Source organism: Martes martes (assembly GCF_963455335.1).
Source record: "Martes martes genome assembly, chromosome: 1".
Lineage (NCBI taxonomy): Eukaryota > Metazoa > Chordata > Mammalia > Carnivora > Mustelidae > Martes > Martes martes.
Window position 1 is genome coordinate 97,174,334 of NC_137888.1, and position 22,596 is coordinate 97,196,929.

General features: G+C 35.5%; 1 protein-coding gene across 1 annotated transcript in view; it reads left to right on the forward strand.

Moving 5' to 3' along the window:
• Nucleotides 1–22,596, forward strand: part of NAALADL2 (N-acetylated alpha-linked acidic dipeptidase like 2) — a 1,359,315-nt gene that overhangs the window by 404,278 nt on the left and 932,441 nt on the right. The gene's annotated exons all lie outside the window — the stretch shown is intronic.

Consider the following 22,596-nt stretch of genomic DNA (forward strand, 5'->3'; position numbering starts at 1 on the left):
GAATTTGATTTCTAATTCAATGATGTTAGGTTCTTAAACTCTTTCCTTTAATCACTATTTATTAAGACCTTCTTGCTTTTATCTTATTCAAGCTGGGTTTTTTTCACATTCAAAGGAAAAATGTTTAATATAAAGATTCAAGATTCACATCATGATAATCTAAAACTGAATACCTTCTTGTGTTTAAAGTTCAACTTTTGCATTAACTTATTTTGCCATCTTTTTCCGTTTTTCTATTATTTCACCCCACCTCTCCCTGTCTATGGTTATAATTACAGATTCCCTCCCTTTCCCCAGTGGTGTATAAAGCCTACTCCTGCAAAAGCTACAGTGATTAACACTAATTTTAAAACATCCTTTAACTTGTACAACATTTAAGTAGTATCTGTAACCTTCCTTTCACCTACTCCCCAAGTGTACTATTCACAGTCCATCCTCCTGGGTAGAAATGTGGCATGTAATTTTGTTTTCCTTTTTGATTCTTGCTGTGGGAGGAAGGTAATACATATTGTGTGTAAGCGTTTACAGACCTCCTAGATTGCTAAAGTATATCCTAAAATAGAACCTTTCGAAGAGGGTATGCAAGAAACAAACTTTGTGAATTCTTCAGTATTAAAAAATGTCTTTGTTTTTCCTTCAAAATCAAATGCCAGTTTGGCTGGTTATAGGATTCTCGGTGTAAAGCCTTTTGCCTGCAGAACTTTTATGACATTGCTCCACTGACTTCTAGCATCTAGAGTATCTAATGATAAGTCTGCAGTCAATCTGATTCTTGCTCCTCTATAGGTTATTTCTCTTTTTCTGGAAACCTTTAGGATCTTTTCTTTATCACTGGAATTCCCAAATTTCACCAAGATATGTCTAGGAGTGAGTCTCTTCTCATCAATCTTACTAGGTATTTGGTAAGCACTAACAACCTCAAGACTCAAATCCTTTAGCTCTGGAAAGTTTTCTTCTATGATTTCCTTATTTATTTCCTCTGCTCCATTCTCTTTATTTTTTCTGGAATTCCTATCAAACGGATGTTGGAACTTCTGGATCTATCCTCTACATCTCTTGACCTTTCTTTATTTATTATCTGTTTGGCCATTTGCACTGTATCCTTAGAGAATTCTTCAATACGGTCCTCTAGATTGTCCATTCTCTCTTCAAGTGTGTCTATTCTGCTATTCAGAACAACTATTGTGTTTTTTACTCCCAAGACCTCTGGAAGGTAATTTTTAATATTTGCAACTTCCTTCTGTAGCTCTCTGAGGCTGTTAATTACATTTCTTTTAAAGTTTTCTTCTGTTTCTTGTATTAAGGCTGTTTCTTTAGATGTTCGCTTACCTGTCAGCTGAGTTTTGTGTCGCTCTTTCTCAGTTTTCCTTAAAAACTTGGTGATTCCTGATGGAGTACTCAAATTTTTACTTAAATGCCTTTTCTGATTAACAGAACTTATCTCTAGTGATTTTGAGGGAGAGGCCAAAGTCAAGGTGGGACAGACTGTCCCAACTCCTTGGTTTTTCAGTACAGCTGTTTCCTCTTTTTTTTTTTTTTTTTCAGCTGTTTCCTCTTTATTCTGTTTTTTTTTTTTTTTTTGTACCATCTGGTGTTTCACCAATTTTTTTCTTCTCAGAGTCCTGAGCCAAATATTCATAGGCAATTTCTTTAAGTCCATCTGAAGCCTCTTTTTTCTCTATTTGGGAAGCAGTCTTTACATTTTCTACCTCTGAGTCCTCTCCTTCCTCCCACAATAAGACTACTTCCATTTCCCACTCTGAACCTTCTTCTTCCTCCAGCTCAGAATCTTCTACCTCTTTAATTGAAACAACCTCCAAGCCATTACTGTTTTTTTCTTCAGCTCCACATTTTGTATTTACCACAGAATGATGCTGAAAGTCTGAATCTTGTTTCTCACATAATACTGAAGCTTTTTCTTCTCCCTTCTCCTCCAGCCCTGAAGTCTCCTCTTCATCCTCTTCCTCCGGCTCTAAGGTCTCTTCTTCATCCTCCTCCTCCAGGCCTGAAGCCTCTTCTTCCTCACCCAACTCTGAAGCCTTTTCTCCCTCTTCTTCCAGCTCTAAAGACTGTTCTTCCTGAGTCTCTTAAGTTCTTCACCTCCTCTGGCTCTGCAACCTTTACCTCTTTAACAAGTAGAAAGCTCAAACCATCACTGGCTTCCTCTCAGCTCCATGCTTTGAATCTAGTAGAGTTTTTTCCACTTTTTCTTGAATCCCGTACCTTCTTCCTTTCTTTATTTTTTCCTTTTTTGGGAGTACATCTTTCAGTAATTTGTGCAGAAATGGTTTTTGGCTAGTAAAACTGCTGAGACTTTGCATATCTGCAAAGGTCCTTACTTCACCATCACACTTAAATATTAATTTAACTTCGCATAGAACTTTAGGTTCAAAATCATTATCCCTCAGAATGCTGAAGACGTTACTCCATTGCTTACTAATGTCCAGTGTTGCTGATGAAAAGTCTGCTGCCAACTAAGTACCACTCCTTCATCTTCTCTGGAGGTTTTTAGAATTTTCTCTTTATTCTTTGAGTTCTGAGGGACTTTTTCTTTGACCAGTTCATCCTCTCCAATCTCTTATGTTACTTCCATATGGATGCTACGTTCTTTGCAGTTGTTGTCTAGATTGCTTATGGCTTCTTCCACACTTCCCGTAACTTTGTCATTTGTGATTTATCACGGGGCAATTCCTTACCTTGGTTTGTACTATACTCTTCAGCTTTGTCTAATTTGCTACTCAGCTAACTTACTTTTCTTTTAGAAGTCAACTTTTCAGTAGTTTCAACTATTTCAGAGTTTGCTCCTACTATCTACTCTATCAATCCTGTTTTTTGTGTGGCTAAACCTTTAATTTGTTGCAACTCCTTTTTGGGACTGGAGTTATTTGTATTTTTCACTTCAGGCGTTTTACTTTCTACTCCTAACATTTCCTTTAGGTCCTTTTTAAGGGATTCCCTTATCTCATCAACCATTAAGTCCAGATCTTCCATCAAGCCTTTAAACTTCATCAGCGTAACTGCTGACATGTGTTTGCATTTTAAATCTGATACCTGAACCATCTCTTGGTCAGTTTCTATCAACTGAATTCTTTCTCTACGGGTGCTATTTTCCTGTTTCTTTGCAAGTCTAGCAATTTCTGACTCTACAATGGACATTGTGGAGACATTTTATTTTATTATCCTGAAGAGTAATTTTTGTTCTTGGAGGTCTGCTAGACTCCTCCAAAACTCAATAATCTTTAAAATATATTTATCCAGTGAAGGCGATTCACCTGGAAAAAAGTTCTCTGCAGAACAGGACTTGGTCTTCCCCACAGCTGTCTCAGTGCCGGGAGAAAAGAGCCAACCTGAGGATGCACCCGAGCTCCAATGCACAAGGAAGGCTATTCAAGCTGTTTTTATCCCAACCCTGACAGTTCTTTGCTTACGTTTTATACTACATACTGTCTCAAACCAGCACTGGAATTTCTGAACCAGCTCAGTGAATTTTCAGAAATACATTGGTGTGGGTAAGCCACAGGCCTGGTGGTATTAAGTGCAAACCATACATTAGAATATCTGAGGATTCTTCGTATTTTGGAGAAAACCAGTATAAAAAGTGTAAGTATTATCATGTGATAATATTTTAGTCCACATCTCTAGTCACTGGGCATTTTATAAGGGGTACAAATTTAAGCTGATAAATTTGACTTTAGCGCTTTGTTATTTCCTTTTGTGGAAGTATTAGAGATAGCAAACAGATATCCAGAGAAAGGGTGGGGGTGACAAATTGAGTGACTGGATAATCTGCTGGAATGAAATAAAATGACAAAATCACCTGCAAACTTAATATTAAGTCTTAGAATTACTAGGTTGGTGATTTTGTTATAAGGTACATGGCAAAGTACCTCTGCAAACACCTTGTATGAAAATATGATAATGTGAAAAAAAATAAAAAAGAAAATATGATAATGTGATTCTTATCAAAAGCTCTTGAAAGCACAAATTGATATGAGTACATAGTAATAAAATTAAAAACAAATACTTTCCATAAGAAGATTAGGAATATTTATCATTTTTCTTAGAGTAATGCATTTAGAATTTTAATTTTATAAAACATAGCTTTTAGCTTCTTAGAAACCCTCAGTTTACCTCCATTGTTAATCAGCATTTTAGAATTATTTTCTAGGTCTCATGGAAGTTTATCTCTTTCAAATAGTCTTATCAGGAAAGTTGTTTTTTTCAGATTGTGGCTAGCTATCTGATCACTGTCGATAATACACACATTTCCATATATTTCTACAGTAACCTTAGTTCACAGAAAATATGTGATTTTATTTTGCTCTTCAAAATGCATCTGCCTGGGCTTCCTTTCATCTGATAGCCATTTCGGATTAGTCATTGATTTGTCTCTGTTGTCTGTACCAGGTTGCAGCCTCTTAAAGGACACAGACTGTGCTCTTTGTTATACATCTTTACCCCATAGTGTCCTTTGAAATGCCAAGAACTCTGAAGTTGTTTAATAAGAATCACTTGGATTGATTTTTATCTTTGCAGCAAGTACGGGAGATGGGTGCCATTTCCTCTGACTTTAATATGGTCAAACACTCCTGGAGCAGATATTAGGAGACCTATCTTCAGCTTCCAAGTCCAATTCTGAACCCATTAGCTTAATGCAGGGCCTCTTCCTGGAAACTCCTAACTGCAGACATGAATGAAACACATTCTGTGTGCAACGCCTGAGGTCCTAACAGCAGCTTTCTATGGCCAGCTGGAATTTTCTTTGAAATTACGGGTTTTATCTTTAAGAATTCCATAAATATTACTTTGTCTTGGTTATATCGATTTGAATATAAAAGTAACATTGTATATACTTAACATCAAGTAGAACAGTTGTACTGGGAAGCTGTGTGGCCTTTATCTTATAGTCCTGTTATCTCCTTCCTTTACCTGTCACACCTGGAATATGCATGCCCCAGTTTAAGAAGCCCTGTTGAGATCTTTCACAAAAGTCTCTTTGCTTTAAGGTTGACTGTAAAAATGCTTCAGATATCAAAATTCACATGGATAGTACAAATTCATGAGGAGGTCCTTAGTCTAGGGGATAGAACATTGACTTTCATGGAGCCCTAAATTTGAAACTATTGGAGTCCATGAAGGTCACTGTGGGGTGAAGAGGAAGAGAAAGGGGCAAAGGCAAGGCATGTTTTTGGTCTCTTACCCTTGCTTCAAACTGAACAGCCCCATTCACATCTGCTTTTAAGATTTTATTTTGTAAAAAGCTTGCTTTTTCTGTCTTTCTTTCTTTCTTTTCTTTTTTTTTTTAAAGCCAGTGAATTACGTAGAAGAAATAAGGCAATTTTAACAGAAAATTTTGAATTTCTTGGGATAACTGAATTTCTTTATTAATTTATTCTTCACACTAGCTTTTTTTCCAAACAAAAGTCTTATAAATAACAAACTAAATATCCAAACTAAATATCACAGTGACTTAGAGCTATAAAAACGTCACACATGTATTCTAGGCCTGACTTCTGACTCACAATCATGTCTTTTCCAGATGTCAAATAGCTTTTTTGTTCAACTCCTTTCAGTAATGGGAATTCACAACTTTTTGCTGTAGCCTACAATATTGCTGGATACCTTTCCTTGTTTGTAAGCTCTCTTAAAACTGAACCAGAAACCTCTTGCCTATGGTTTTTGCCCCAAGCTGTATAGTCCCATGCTCTACAGAAAAACACAGAGGACAGGTATCCTTTATCTACAAAGTAACCCTCCAATGGAGGCAGAATTACTATGAAATTAATACAGCTTAAGCTTTAAGCATCTCATGTGCACAAACCACTTCCAAAGCACTGGGAGGGGGCCCAGGAATAGTCTTGAAGTTCATGTGTTTTTTTAGATTAGCCAAAATAAGGTATTTTAATCACAGTTAGGACAACTCTTCTCCAGCTTCTCCTCCCTTACAGTGTTCCTCATGTGCGGTGGTGTTGGAGGGGTTGGAGAAGCTCAGGGGCAGGTTGGGGACCTGGTTATGGGATGCTTCAGTTGGGAATGTACTTAGTTTGGGCTTAGCAGGGTATGTTTATGTGACTCACATTAATTTTCCTCGTGTTTTTTTTGTTTGTTTGTTTTTTAAGTTCTTGCTCTCCATTCCAATACATAGGAATGGCTTCTAGGAAACTGCTACTGCTAAATGTGCTAGAACACAGACGTGTGGCCAGAGGTCATAGCATAATATGAACATGTCCTAAAATGTCTCACACCATAAGTATGTGGGTAGTGGATGTTTGAATGCATGAAGTCAGAAGTTAGTTGATCAAAATCTGTCTAATCATCAACACGTGTAAAATTGTTATGTGGAGGCTTCTCTAGCCAGTGTTTTCTGTTCTCAGGAGTATACCCTGTAATGCAGCATATGCAATTATAAATACAATATATATTTTTTCATTTCCTATTAAATTGAACAAAATACAATTCTTCAGAATTCCTATGTTTGTGTTATATATAGCAATACTATAAATCCTGAGTATAGACGGGATAGCTTATTATATATGTGCTGCCAAAGCAAGCACTAGACGGGATAACTTATTAATGAAAGAACGTTGACCGAGGTTTTCCATAATTTGTTAACAGACCTAAAAATTTATAGATTTTCAATGATGACTCGTGAAACTGTCAGAAACTCTTCTAAAATATCATTAAGAAAAAGTAATATTTAATCAACCATGCCAAAAAAACTAATTATCTCTCTATTCTCTGTATAGAAAATATTGCAAAATTGTTGCCATAGAATAATTAAAGGGAAAATCAAGAATATACAGCCAGGGGCACTTGGGTGGCTCAGTGGGTTGAAGCCTCTGCCTTCGACTCAGGTCATGATCTCAGGGTCCTGGGATCAAGCCCTGCATCGGGCTCTCTGCTCAGCGGGGAGCCTGCTTCCTCTCTCTCTCTGCCTCTCTGCCTACTTGTGATCTCTGTCTGCCAGATAAATAAATAAAATCTTAAAAAAAAAGAAAAAGAAAAAGCATATACAGCCAAAAATATAGGGGCAAATGTGCTATAAAAGTGTGGTAGGCAGTTAATAAAAAATAATATCATATTATTTTTCTGAATATTTTTTATAAATGTGGTTTAATTTGGTATTTGAAAATTTTGACCTCTTTTGTCATTCTAAATATTCACCTGAATAACTAATTTTGCATTTTGTAATTTTGTGTTAATTTTCATCGAAAGCCCCTTCTTCACAAATTGCATGACCTTTAGAACCCAAACAACTAATTCGTCGTCAAATATTCAGGAACAGCACTTAGGTCTTTTTTGTTTCCCCAGGTAGATATTGTCAGACTCTTTCCAATATGATGATTCTTTTCGTATTTTTCATCAGTCACTGATTCATGGCCTGTTTGCTCATTAGCTAAGGCCCTACTTCTCCTAGAAGACTGGAAACGAGTGGACTTAAATGCTTGAGTGAAGGCACAGGACAGCTTAGTAAAATCAGTACATGTCCAGGTTTGGCATCAAACATATGGAGATGCCAGAATTTCAAGTTATTAGTCCTATCATGCTAGACAATATATCTTACCTTTACTTTAAGATTCAGCTCCCTTATCTGTAAAAATAGGAATGACAGTTCCTAGCTCAAGTTTGAGCAGTATAATGAAAAAATAGGCATATGTCACCTAGCTCAGCCCTTGGCACATAGCAGATGACCAGGTAATGTTTGCCGTTCTTTTTATTTGTGTTTAAACAGAAACACATGCTCTCCTCTGTACCTTTCACAGAGACTGGAGAAAGTTTGATTACATTTTCAAAGAATGTAACATTTCTCATTTTGCAAGTGATGAAAAGCCAGTTTTCCCTTGGTAAGCTACCAGACAGATTGAGCAAATGAACCACTAGTCACTGAAACCAAGCCTAGCTAGGCCTGGAGGAGTTTCAGGCAATTATACTGAGTTCTGACTTCCCAGCGGACATTGTAGTTGTCAGCTGATTCCAGAAGCTTATGGTGGAACTTCTGGCATTTCTCTGGGCCTTCTGTGTTTAATGCTGGGCAAGAAGCCAATTATCTGGGAGGAAGGTAAGAATATGGGACGTTGTTTAAACTAATTTCTTTATATATGGATTAATTATCCAGGCTGAGAACTATCAATAGCTTTACCTTCTGACAGCCTCTCTTTTGGTCATTCCATGTTTAACACATTAAACAGAAGAACATCTGGGGAAGAAACAAATGGGTATTTTTAGTTGCATTGAAAATGAGTTTGAAGTGAGGGAATGAAGTCACAGTTAAAAATGGCTGCAATAATAAAGATAATGGTAGTAATAAATGACACGTGTATTTAAATTTTCTGTGATAACGTTCCCACTGCCTAGGGGCACCATAGTCAAATAATGTATAGGCAAGAATGACAAAAATAAGTGAGTGGGCTGGGTACAGGGAAATAGTTCTCTCTGATAAAAATGCACACATACACCCTGTAAATACAACACTATGTGAGAGCTGACAGACTCAGAATGGGGAGGCCGGAGGGAGGGTGGTGAACCTAATAGCTCCTGCCTATTGCACAGGAGCTACTCTGTTTCAAAGGATTTTTGCCATGTGAAAATGTGGAAGATTTTTTTAGTATTATTATTCAGCAGCAAAGCTGGAAATCTGGGATTTTATGGTAAATCATAAAATATAAAATATTGGGCTAGCTTAAAATGAAAACAACATCTTATGGGTCAATTACAAAGTTTGCCAGGGCTGATCTGGCTTCAGCATCGATTTTGTAACCTCTGCCCATGAATGAGCTGCCTAACTGTCACAAGAACATGTAGCCCCAGGCAGGCACTGGGGTCTGGGACAAGGGAGAATGCCAAAGAAAACTAGCTCAGAGAAGTGACTTACGGAATGAGCTTTGTCTTGAAGAATATGTGGTATATCATATACCTGTAGATACATTTACCGGTCGTATGTGTAGGTACATCTTGAGTACAGGGAAATGCATGTGCAAAGGCAGGAGGCTTGATGGTGGGTCTTGTTCTTAGATAATCAAGAGCATCCGTGTGGGTACGTCAAGGATGTGGAGAAAACAACTGATGGCCTACATGGTGAGGGAATGTACAACATGGGTGCTTTGGTTTGGTTTTGTGTTCCACTGGCAATTTAGTTTTAGTCCCTGTGTGTCTAGCAAAAGTACTTAATATTTCTTTCTTGATCTATTGAGAGTGAAAAGACAGAATTTTTCCCAAATAAATAGGACAAAAAAGGAAAGTGACTTACCTACCTACACAGACCCCTGTATCCCTGTCTTTCCACTTCACTATAATAACACTGAGGTGTACTTTATGAAGGTAATTTCTGTTAAAGGTGTTAAGAGGATGTAAAAGATGAAAGTAGTTTATATCTTTGTAAATGTATGTTTTTGAAAGAATTTACTGCCATCAGAGTGGATATAATTTTAAAACCAGATTTGCTCTTCTCCCAAAGTATCTGGGTGTTTTTATGTTTCTTTGTTTGTTTTTTTGTAAAGATATAAGATAAGCTTCTTTTCCTTAAAAAAATTAAAGAAAGAAGAAAAGAAAAAGAAAAAAAAAACTTGCAGTTTTTCTCATCGAGAGGTTCTAATTAAAATGTTCCATTTGAAGGACTTTTTGGCCAACCTAAATTCTTATTAAGCAAATGCTTTATATTCCTTGCTGGAGTATAAGGCTGCAGTATTCCTAGAGGGCAAATTTGCAAAACACCACCAGGCCCAAATATATAGCAACATATATAATTTCAGCACCTTAAAGCATAGACTGTTCCAGATTTTTTAATAAGTAGAAATATATTGGTCAACAGATTTTGTATGTATCACTTTGGAAAAATGAAATGATACTTTAACATTCTCTTTAAGCAAGAAGAGTATGTCCATCTAGTAGATTTAAGAACAATCCCATTCTCACAAGCCTCTTCTCTTTATCTTAACGAAAGAAAATTTAAGATTTTCTCTGTAACACAAATTATTCTTTTTGCAATATCATTTTAGAATCTGCTTTTTTTTAATCTTAGAGGAAGCCAGTACAAACTTTAGTGATTTCTATAAAATAAACTTGGTATAGTTATTTTATTTTAAAAATATCAACTCTTAAGATCTATAAGCCAGATGGATTTATTGTTCCATGTTTAATACTTCCTTTTATTTTAAGGATCAGAGTTATAGAGGAGTAATCATCATACTAATTTAAATGGATTATTAGACTGAGTTTCATAGACTATTGCTTATTTTTTATGATTACAATTACATGTTATTTCATCCAGTGATATGTCATTCATTTGTTACATTAAAGCTTTAACTGGGTTGCACTCAGGGTGGCTCACTTGGTTGAGCATCCAGCTCTTGGCTTTGGCTGAGGCCACAATCTTGGGTCTTGGGGTCATGAAATCAAGTCCTGTGATGGGCTCTGTGCTCAGTGGGGAGCCTATTTGAGATTTCTCTCTCTCTCTCTCTCTCTCTCCCTCTGCCCCTCTCCCTACTTGTGCTCTCCTTCTTTATCTTGCTCTGTAAAATAAATAAACCTTTAAAAAAAATTTTTAATAGAAAAGTTAGTACACATAGATTTTGATATTTTAGTTTATAAAATATTAATTATAAGGAATTACTGTATTTTTAATGAACTCATAAGAAGACATTATAAATATATACCCTTTCTGACAAAAGAATATTACTGATAATTCCCTTTCACAAAATTTCTGAGCAGCATTCTGATTTTGACTATGAATTTAATTAGTATGCTTAAAATTAAAGTTCTGAAATATAATTAAAGAGTTCACATTTCAAATGTATGAGTGGATATGACTGGTTAGTTTGTGAATTAAATTTTTAAGAGCTATACACATACACCTGCAGATATTTACGATAGTTTATGTATCATGCATTAACATAATGGATTTTACTTTTAACCAGTGAAACTGATAGTTAATTTAGTATAATTGCCATGAGCAATATAACCATTATAACCAAAATAACCAATATAACTTAGCAGATAACCAGGAAATTAGGAGTGAACTGAGCAAGCAAACTATCTGGTTATTGTTTACGGTATAGAGACCTTTGTGTCTGCAGTTGGAAGAGTGGCCATTCAGTAATGGCTGTGCTTTGTTCACATATGGGACCAAATGGCAATAATTTTTCTTCTAGAATAGATAAAAGAAAGACAGTCAAAATGATTTATTTTATTAGACATACATAAATTATTTTGAAAATAAGATTTTTTGATTAATAATTATTAACTTTGTGGGGAAATTTTCTTTCACCTAGTGAAGAACTATAAAACCAGTATTAAACCTGACCATTTATTGCTGCAGTTCTCATGGTTTAATATGTAACTACTCCTTTGCTTCAGGCACAGTGGCCTTCCTTCAACCGAACAAAAAGACAAAGTTTGTTTCTACCTCTAGGCTTTCTCTTATGTTCTCTCACTATCCTCCAAACATTTCTGTGGCTGGGCTTCTCAGATTTTATATCTGTTTCTAATGTTACTTCTCTAAACTACTACTGATGTCTTGTTATTCTTTCACATCACATCCTGCCCTTTTCTTACATAACCCTATTAAAGCTAGTACTTGTTTGTTTGCTTTGTTCTCCTCTGTGTCTCCAACTAGAATGTAACCTCTATGAGAGCATCAGAAACTGTATCTGTATACCTTGCACCTCATACAGACAGCAGTAGAGATTTAAAAAAAAAAAAAAAAAAAAAAAAGAATTAGTAAGAACCACATTGCTTAGTTTGAATCCTGGCTCTGTCACTAGCAAGTCTTCAGGCAAGTTTCCTCTCTTTTTGGGTGTCATCCGTAAAATGGACATTATAGAACAAAGATTATGTGAGTTAATATATGTAAATTACATGGCACATAATGCCTTATTAAATGTAGGAAAGCTAGGTATCATAGTTTCTGGTAAATAGTAAGTAATCAGTAAACATTTACCGAATGAATGAATGAATGATATAATAGAACTTTGGTGTCAGAAAGATACTAAAGTCTCTTCAAATGCCATTTCCATCACTTAGGACCAATGTTATTTGTTTTTGAACCTCAGTTACTTAGTGTATAACATAGTGTTGGCGTTTTTGAGGTTTTTGTAAGGATGCAATGATGTGTTCTTTATAGCGTGTGCTATGATTTACTATTGTTAAAAAATAAATTAGAAGTCCTAGATATCATTCTCATTTAGGACTGTCAACAGCCCTGCCTGAGGCCATTTGTACCTGTTGTTGGGATAATTATCTTTAACAGTTCTAGTCATTAAAACTGTTTGGTTATAAATAACAAAACCAATTCAATTCAAAACCATTTCAAGCTAGCTTTAGCCTAAATTAAGAAATTTTTAAAAGCACATTTATTATAACTAGCAGATTGAGCAAGAATCCTTCATGATATCTTCACAACCTGAATTCATTGTTGTTTTCAATTACCCCTTTAACATTAGCTGGACTTAACATGGTTATGCACAAAGCTCCTGACATTACATGTTACAAGCCTAACTTTAATTCTACTTCAGTCTCAAATCAAAATTGCAGGGGGAAAAAGTCTCTGGTCTTCTACTTGGAGTTTTATGTACATACTGGTTTGGTCAACTATAACCTGTGGAGTGAACTATATTGCATAGAACAAAATGTTCTACCCCTGTGGATGTGGGGAATAGATAAGAGAAGATCACTGAGATTTGGGGAAACATTCCAAAAGTTATTTGTAAATCTTATAATAATGATTAAGCAAACACAAGGATCTGTATTAGAGCCAAAGTTTGTTGAGAGCCTATTATGATTAGGCCCTGCATTATCATATGGAACTATCACCTTAACCCCCTATGGAGGCTCAGGTATTTTCTCCATTTTAATGAAAAAAGTTGAGGCTCAGAGAAGTGAACAAGGTCACACTATGATTAAGTAGTGTCCAGGATCTTAATCACATTTATCTGACTCCAAAGTCCATAAAGAAGATCTCAATAAATGATGTCCACTGCATAATTTTAACAAAAAAGTGTTTCAAAATGGTCTGTACATTGTTAGATTTTATTCTCTCTATTCATGCCTACACCTCTGAATATAATTATATCTTTCTACATCTATATCATGTCTATATTTACCCATATACTCCTCCTTTTCTCTCTCTGGGATTTATATTTAAAGGTTAATACTGGATACTTCTTTTTTTACTAAAAAAAGATTTTATTTATTTATTAGAGAGAGAGCGAGTGCACAAGCTGGGGTAAGGGGCAAGGGGAGAGGGAGAAGCAGCAGACTCCCTGCTGAGCAGGGAGTCTGCCACCACCTAGGGCTCCATCCCAGGACCCTGAGATCATGACCTGAGCCAAAGGCAGACGTTTAACCCACTGAGCCACCCAGGCACCCAATACTGGATACTTCTGAGAATGAAGTAATTTCTTATTGAAATTCTATTTTTTCTGTCTATATTTTTGTTGGTGATAATATATTAATGATTATCAGAAGATGGTGTTTTATAGGGGCACCTGGGTGGCTCAGTGGGTTAAAGCCTCTGCCTTCGGCTCAGGTCATGATCTCAGGGTCCTGGGATCGAGTCCCGCATCGGGCTCTCTGCTCAGCGGGGCGCCTGCCTTCTTCTCTCTCTCTCTGCCTGCCTCTCTGCCTACTGTGATCTCTGTCTGTCAAATAAATAAAATAAAATCTTTAAAAAAAAAAAAAAGATGGTGTTTTATAAAGAATAGGAAACATCAAGCTAATTTTCTTATTTTGCTAGTTCTCTGGAGAGTGACAGTTTTTCCTTAGGTGGCTTCTTGTCTTCTTTCTTCCCAGCTCAAACAGAATAGTCTTGCTGACCTGCTGTTTCTCTTTTCTAACTAAAATTCCCCAAATCAACATGGTGGCTAAGATACTTGTATTAGTTTTTATAAAAGTATGAGTTTATAAAAAAGAAGCTGTGAAATATCTACTGAGTGACATTTATCTCCCACCTGACCTTCCCATAAATAGAACATCTGAGTTTTATTGTTTTTTAATTATACCACAGTTTTTCCTCCTAGGCCCCTTTAAGGAATTCTAATTAAAGTTTACAAACATTTCTTTCCTTATCAACTAAATTTACTAGATACTTATTGACTATTTATACACATATAGATATTTCTTTTATTAGCTATTTACCAACACTAACAAGCTCAGGTTCTGTTTATAAACATCAGAGACATAAAGTATAGATAAATTGTGCGGACATCCTTGGCATTTTTGAAAGCAAAGTTTAAGACCTCTTTTATTTTTCTAATTTATTTTGAAGAACAGGAATCATAAATAAGACTTTTTTCCCCTCAAATTGGTAAATAAATGCTTTATTTTTATTATAAAAGTAATATATAACTAGTTTTAAGATATTAAAAAATCAAGGATGTAAGGAAGAAATTAGACAATCACCAGTAATTCTGTAATATAGTTACAATTGTATTATTTTTAACATATGTCATATATCATGACAAAAATATGATGCAACAATGTGTTGGATCTTTTGTAAGTGAATGAATACTTCTGCATAAACAGTTATAGATTATTCTACTAAACTATTATATGATTAATTTTAAAAATCTGTTGTTAGTCTTTAATTTAAGAAGGAAAGAGAGACAAAATATTTGAAGATAGCGATAATGGAACTTTTTTTTTAGAATTTGATGAATATTATAAGCTGACAAAGCTAAAAAAATCAGCAAACTCCAAGCATGATAAACACAAAGAAAATTCTACCAAGTCACACAATAATCAAATGGACTAAGAATGAGCACAGAGAATACATCAAAACAGCAAGAGGCAAAAGACATATGGTATACAGAAGATAAAGGTTAAGAAAAACCATAGAATTTTTTTTTTCTTTGACAGAAACTATATAAGCCAGATGACAAACGGGGAAAAAAATAAAATGCTATAAGATAAAAAGAATGTTTTTAATGGGCGGGGGGAGCAGAGAACGGGAGAGAAAATCTCAAGCAGGCTCCATGCCCAGCACGAAGCTGGACTTGGGGCTCAATCTCATAACCCTGAGATCATGACCTGAGATAAAGTCAAGAGTTGGATGCCCAACTGAGTGAGCCACCCAGGATCCCCAAGAAATATTTCAATGTATAGAAAAAATATATATTTCTTAAGGATAAAAGCTAAACAAGGACTCTTTTTCAGATAAACTAAGAGAATTTGTTATCATTGGACAAGAACTACAAGGAATGGTTTGGGTTGGGTTGGCTGCAACTGGGCTTTTCTTACACTATGGTACAGGGTGGGCTGCACACACTGCATCCTGCTGGGGACAGCTGGTTGCCATGTCAACTGAAGAAGTAAGTGGAGTGCTCCACCTGCTTCGGGTCCATGGCATCTGTCTTAAGCAGCAGCATCAGTGAGTCCTGCAGCTTGCTGATCCACAAGGGCGATTTTTAGGCAGTAGGAAACTTAAACATAGATCTACATGAAGGGACAAACAGGATGAAAATGACAAATTTCTATGCCACCAGCAGTGAAAGAGAGTATGATAAACATTTGAAAAGTTTACTTGCATTGCTAAGGGCAATTTTGTCTTTATATCAGAAAATTTCTGAACTTACATTGAGATTGGCCACTTAATGGAATCATCTTTAGCTCATTAACAAAATTCAAATAAAGCAGTTCTAGCATGTTAATTTGGTGGTAAAGATGGATTATTATATTGATACAGTTGTATATGTTTACATTACATTTGGACACTGAAATTGGAAAGAGAGCTCAGGTGACTTTGTTAGTAAAAAGCCAAGGGTCATGTATTTAAGTGCTTTAGAGGATAAACAAGAAACAAAGGAAATAGAGCTATATAAAGAAATTAGACCCACTGGAAAGTGAATAACCACTAAACTCATTCAGATTCCACTTTTTAAAGAAAGTTCACAGACAAACAAAAGTGTCTGAGGGCAGATAAGTGCAGTATTTGTGATGTCATAAAATAACCCTTAAATTAGAAAGTAGAGTGTTCTCTTTAATTTTAGCTTTAATAATTTAAATTGCCTTCCAAGTTTCTTGATGCATTTTACACTGTCATCTTTGTTTTCACTATTTAACTTGTGTTTTATTAGGTGCTAATAGGGGTTATTCAATCTCAGTTCATTTCTTTAAACTGTTGTGAACTTTAAAATATTATAATTTTCAATTTATCACCAATCTGAAGTAAAGGAGGGTTTTTTTTTGTGTTTTTTTTTTTTTTTTTTAGATTTTAGGAAAACTGAAGAAAAGAGGTGTAGGAGAGGTAGAGAGCTTTTTTCCTTTGTTCTCCTAGGGTCAGTGGCTGGGAACCCTGCAAATTAAACTGACAAAACACGTAATAACAGGAGGAAAAAAAATACATTTAATTACATACGTACACACTGGGAATTCACAAAGGAATGTGATTCAAGGAGACAGATATTTGAGGCTTATATACCATTTTAGGCTAGGCAAAGGAAAATTTCTGTAAGGATTTCTCTAAGAAGGAGGTAAGTTATGGGAAGGGGAGTAGAAGGATTGTACTCTATAACAAGGGTTATTTAATGGTTTGATTTTGTTTTTTGTTTCAGATGGGAATTATTTGAGGTACTAAAAGTTGTCTCCAGAGTAGTTCCCTTCCTGGTAAGGGAATGGGAAACACTATTACTAATGGAAACTTATGTCCTTCTTAGAGAGGGGAGAAGGCACAGAGCTAATTGGGTTCAGCTCAAAATAATCCTCAAGCCAAAGTGTCATGTTTTGAGGTGGAATATTCTGGCCCCTTAAGAAGGAAACTGAATGCTAGTAACATTTTTAATTAATAATCTCCCTCACTCTCTCATTTTAAAGATTTTAGGAGAAAGATGAAATATAATTGTTTTTAATTAATCAGTTATCAAGTATTAAATGCTTATGAATCTGGCAGATCTAAAAACAGCAGCTAAGAAATGCTTTCAATATCTGCCTTGAGAATTGGAAGACGGGGTCATATTTGCCCAGCTTTTAAAAAAAAAAAATGTTTAGGAAATAAAAATTGTTGGGTTAGTCTACAGGAAAACTAAAGGTTTTAGAACAGGTATGAGGGAATAAAATAAGTATTTAAAGGGAGCTTTAGGCAAGGCATGTCTAGCTCTATTTTTATGTTTATTCATTCTTAAAATTGCTCACATGCAAGTCCCTTATTATCCATGGTGATGAGATACTGTAGTTCCCAGTGTCTTCCTGAGCTTCTATTTTTTTCCATAGATTTTTCTCCATTTAGCCCATTATTCCATAAAGTCCATATTCCGTAAAGTCCATCCAAAGAAGCTATGTTTGTCTCTCCTCATTTGTTCTGTGACTTTTTTTTTTTTTCAGTTTTGTAAATCTGGTCACCATAGAAAAGACAGCCAGTCACTTTAGAGAAAGTCTATTTTAAGTCCTAGCTACTTAGGGAAAGGTTGAAGACTTTAATCCTTCCTCTCCTTTTCTCTAACAATGCTAGCCCGCGGGTAGTCCGCGGGAAAGTAGAAGAGGAGCTTTCAGAAAGAAAACATTCACACTAGAAAGTAGTGGCCCATTATGATGTTGAACAAAAGTAGTTCTCCTGGAATCTTTTTTTTTTTTTTTTCCCCTCTATGAATGCTTCTTACACCACTTTGACTATTCAAAAAAAGGAGGAAGGGGAAGAAGAAAAACATTAAAGAAATTAAAGAAATACTGTGTAACAGAAGATACCCTAATTTCCTTTGATTCCTCATAATTAGTTATTCTTGACTACTTTTGTTCATATTCATGAATTGAAACTAAGGCACTTAGTGTTAAATTTAATAAGTGATCGTTACAGTTACTGTGTTCTGATACTAAGATGTTAAATGAAAGGGATAGAAAGTTCTAAAGACAATGAGAATCCTCACCTTTTACCTCAGCTTCACCTTAACGGAGAAGGCTGTTGTTACCCCCTGAACAGCTGTTAAACGTTGTTTTCTTTTAGTTAGTATTTGCCAAATTTCTACAGCACGGTTGGCATTAGTCGTTGTCTTGCTTTTTTTTTTTTTTTCTTTTTTAAAAGATTTTATTTATTTATTTGACAGAGACACACAGAGAGAGGGAACACAAGTAGGGGGAGTGGGAGAGGGAAAAGCAGGCTTTCTGCTGGTCAGGGAGCCTGATGTAGGCCTATATCCCAAGGCTTTGGGATCATGACCTGAGCCAAAGGCAGAGGCTTAATGACTGAGCCACAGGCGCACTGTTGTCTTGCTTTTTCAGGCTATAATGAAGAGGCTGAAGACTAGAGACATTTTACCTTTCAGTGTGAATGACTGGGATGCACTTATAACATTATCAGAGGTGTTCAGGCATTCTTTGATATGCAGATGAAACTTCTTTTTTGAAGAACAGTCATATCAGGATGTTTTGAGCAAATAAACTTATCTCCAAGCTAATATCATTTAGGCATTCTCATTGCATTTTAAAAGGATTAGAGAAATCATTCTATCAGTTTGGTATTCCTATTAAACCTTGGTGTTCTAGGGTTTTAGCTGGAGATTTTTTCCAACCTTACTGTAGATATTTAAGTGTCCTGATAATCTCAAATTGAAAAGTCCCCCATTCTATGTTGTCTCAGGCAGTTAGCATGTATCTTCCTTCAATGCTTTCCTCAGGGTTCCTCTTGAGGGAGTTTTGTCAGCGTTTGTGGAATAGTTCTGTATAGATTAATCAAGTATTTGTGTGTGTGTACTTCATTTTATGTTCCATGATAGTATTAAATATACATTGAAACTTTACTATTTTCTCTTCTTCAAATGATACTTAGATGACTGTCATAGCTAGTCTTCCCACTATCAGCAGACTCTCATGGATGAGGCTGAGATTGCTAGTAAGGGTATATTGCTTTAAAATTTTCTGGCATGTAAGCCAAGATTTCATGAGATCCTCATAAAAGGTGTATAGGTCACTATATACTATGATTACAAGCTTGTATTTAATGTTGTGTTTTAAAATTCTACCACAGTCTAGAAGAGTGTTGTTCCCAGCAGCCAATTAGAGTGCTTTGTAGCATCCCTCCCACCTGACTTTCAACTCGGCACCTTCATGGGTCTCTTATTTTTAGGTGAGTCATTGTATATCTTAATCATGTGAAATAACCTATAAACCACCAGTAATTGTTAAGCAACTCTGTTGTATGTGCATGTGTGTGTTAGCATATAATTTATATAGTTCCTTGGCTACTTCATTTATTAAGACTATAGTAGAAAGATCATGAAAATGATGATACTCTCCTTGTCATCATTACTTATTTCCTTGTTAATAGATATGTCTTATTACTATTGAAAGTAGTAGTTACTTTCTTTGTTCTCCATCAATACAAATTTTCTTAAGATTCTGCATGCCGATTTTATGAAAAAAAAAAAAGAGAGAGAGAGAGAGAAAGAGAATTAAAAGCTTAGGTTATTTTTGCCCACAAGTCAATCCTGATACAAAGAACTGAGTGTGCTTTAATTTTTTTTGACCAGCTACATATAAATTCACAGGTATAGAAAAGTAAATGTGATTATGTATTCAACTATTTGGAATTCGCATCAGATATGCTTGGTAATGTCAGAGAAGCCTAAATTCGATGAACTAAGTGCTAATGGGAGGTTAGGAGTCAGTGGGATGGTGGTGATAATGTATCGATACTATTGAGTAGGCTGTGGGACTGTTGAACACATGCAAGCATGGAAATGGCGTGACTATGTTTTAGGAAGATCACTCTATCTGCTAGATGACTCTACAGTTACAGAAAGGATGGATTAAAGGAAAGGGAGAATTCATTTAGGGAGTTTGTGTCTTAGTGAGAGATGATGATGGCCTTACCTAGAGAATATGGAAAGTTAAGGAGGTGAATTTCAGTGACGTTTAGGAATAATCGTTAGGACTTTGTGATTATTTGGGAAATGTGGGAGGATAGAGCTAAGGATAAATCCTAAGTTTCTCTCTAGAGCAACTCGGTAGATGGTAATACCTAGATTCAGAAGAGAGGATGCGGAATATATTCAGCCAGTATTCCTAAGTGTCAGAAAATCTTATTTATTTCTACCCATTCTTCCTGTACAGAATATGCATTCTCTTCCTTTCCTAGTTTAGAAACAGACTTATTTCTGGTAGGACTCAAAAGTACTTAGCAGCTATAAGGATCAGACAATCTCAACTAGAAATTCTTGGCGACCATCAAACAACAGAATTTAAGCTTCAACAAAGAATCTTTAAACAAAAATGCTAAGTGATGAAATTCCAGGTCTGTTACTAAATGTGTGACATTTTACCTACACAGGGCTCCATGCTTTATAAGACAGTGCCACCATTCAGAATTTTGAATAACTACTTCATTTTTTTTTCAAATATTCACATGTATCTTCCCTTGAAAAACAGAACTACATAATCACTTTAATAATTACCCATGACAAGTTTAAACTTCAACATTGGTTTCTTCCTGTTGTTTAATTTCTACATAGAACCCTCAAACTGAATGATAAAAGGTAGCATTTATAACCTTTTTCTGTGGCCACTCTCTCCATGAAGTTTGCTTTAGAAATAGAATGGTAGAAATACAGAAAGATGATATGGTTGTGAGTGTTGTTTTCTCTTAAGTCATCTAAGTTGTTTAAAAATGTGCTTGGTAATTTTTACAGCACTGTCTTGGAATGTACATACAGAACACAGTCACTCTCATCACTTTCTTTCCAATATTCCAAAAATGTTGATAATTGTATAATTAGCATTCCTTTCACCATTCAGTAAAGCTATTCTGGCTAATGCTACCAGTGTTTATTTTTTTTGGGGGGGGGTGTGTGTGCACGCACACACACACACGCACGTTAAACTAATGCAGTCATTATATAGGTATTCTTTATTTCCCTTTCTTTTTTGAAAATTCTCATAAATGTCCTCATCTCTGCTATCCTTTTAGCTCTTAATTTATTTATTTACTCTTGCAGATAAACCTAATTAGTTACCCCTCTTCTTTTCACTTTTGAAATTTAATTTGGCATTTTCCCCTCCTGAAATATATTTTATCATCTTCTTGCTAGTCTATGTCCTTCTTTTCTTTGAGATCCTTTAGTTCTCCTTTTGTGATGATGATAATCTTGTTCATCTTTACAAAAACTGTGGAAGGCAGTTAATATGTGTCAGGAACTATGCTACCTTGCACGATTTCAGGGATAGTGGTGGGGACAGAAGAGGTCTGTCACACAACAGCTTCCAAGGACAGAACAAGCAGTATGTACAACAAACACAGTGTGAGAAGAGCCATGGTGAAAGGAGAAGTTCCAAGTTGTTAAGAGGCATCTGGCAACATATAGAGGAAGCCTCAACCAAGATTAGGTTCAAGAAGAATTTCTGCATGTGAATTAGACAAAGGCAAAGTGATGAAGGAAGAATTTTCCAGGCATATGAGGTACCCAAGAGGGAGAGTGAGTAACTGAGTGCATGGTGCTTCATAAATGTTGAAGCTATTTCAGTATAACTGAGTGTATATTTATGTTACTCTCTGGGCAATGACAAGTACTTTTGGGGTTTCTGGTGTTTTTATGCTTTTCCTCTGCTCAAAAATAGGACTTCTCTATGCTGCTTTCATTGTAACTTCACACATGTATAATTCAACTGGTAGATAGTGAGTGTTTTAGACTGGTTATTGACTAATTTTAGGTACCTGGGACTAGTATGTAAATACAGTTCCAAGTTGTCATAATGAGGGAGGATTGTTATGTGTGTTCCTCCTGTTGGGGGAAGTCCAAATGTGATGATTATAGTGTTTTATTGGCCATCATTCAATTTCAGATTACATTTGGTAAAGTATGTAGCACAGTATATATGTTACATTATGCAATTATACGAAGCAAAGACTATTCTGGAACAAACTACAACTTAGATTTTTAAATCAGAGGTTTTAGTATTTATAATGAGAGAATGGGGCTTAGATAGTAAATGTTCCAGATCGATTTATAGATGAAGAAACTAAGACCCAGAAAGGTAATGAAAGAGAGAACTGTAAATTAACCGTGGTGATGATTTAAAAAAAAAAAAATTAAAAAAAAAAATATATATATATTAGAGAGAGCATGCCCACAGTGGATAGGGGCAGGGGGCAGGGAGAGAGAAACTCAAACAGAATCCACACTGAGTACAGAACCCGACTCAGAGCTTGATCTCATGGCACTGAGATCACGACCTGACCCGAAACCAAGAGTTGATTGCTTAACTGTGCCACCCAGGTGCCCCTGTGATAAGGACTTTTTTTAACTGTCACATTTGTTTTCATTTCTAATATTTCTGAGAATAACTATTCTAGTTGTTTACCTTTTCTGTTTACATAACTTATATAATCAATCTTTTTTCATTAATGAGCTAAGAAACATGGTATGCAGATTCTTTCCAAATTGAAAATCAAAGAACCGTCAAAGGAGTAGGTGTTTAAACCTCGGATTTTTTTTAAACCAGTCTGAACAAAGCTTAAATTTAAGGAATTCTAGAGGGAGAACAGAGAGATTGTTTTTTATTCTGGATATCTTATGGGAGACAGAGTTTAACTAAATTGATTTATTTTTGTGATTTATGTCCTCTCTCACTTTTACAAATGAATAAAAGATAAATCTCCAACTTGTTGCTTATCTTTGCTGG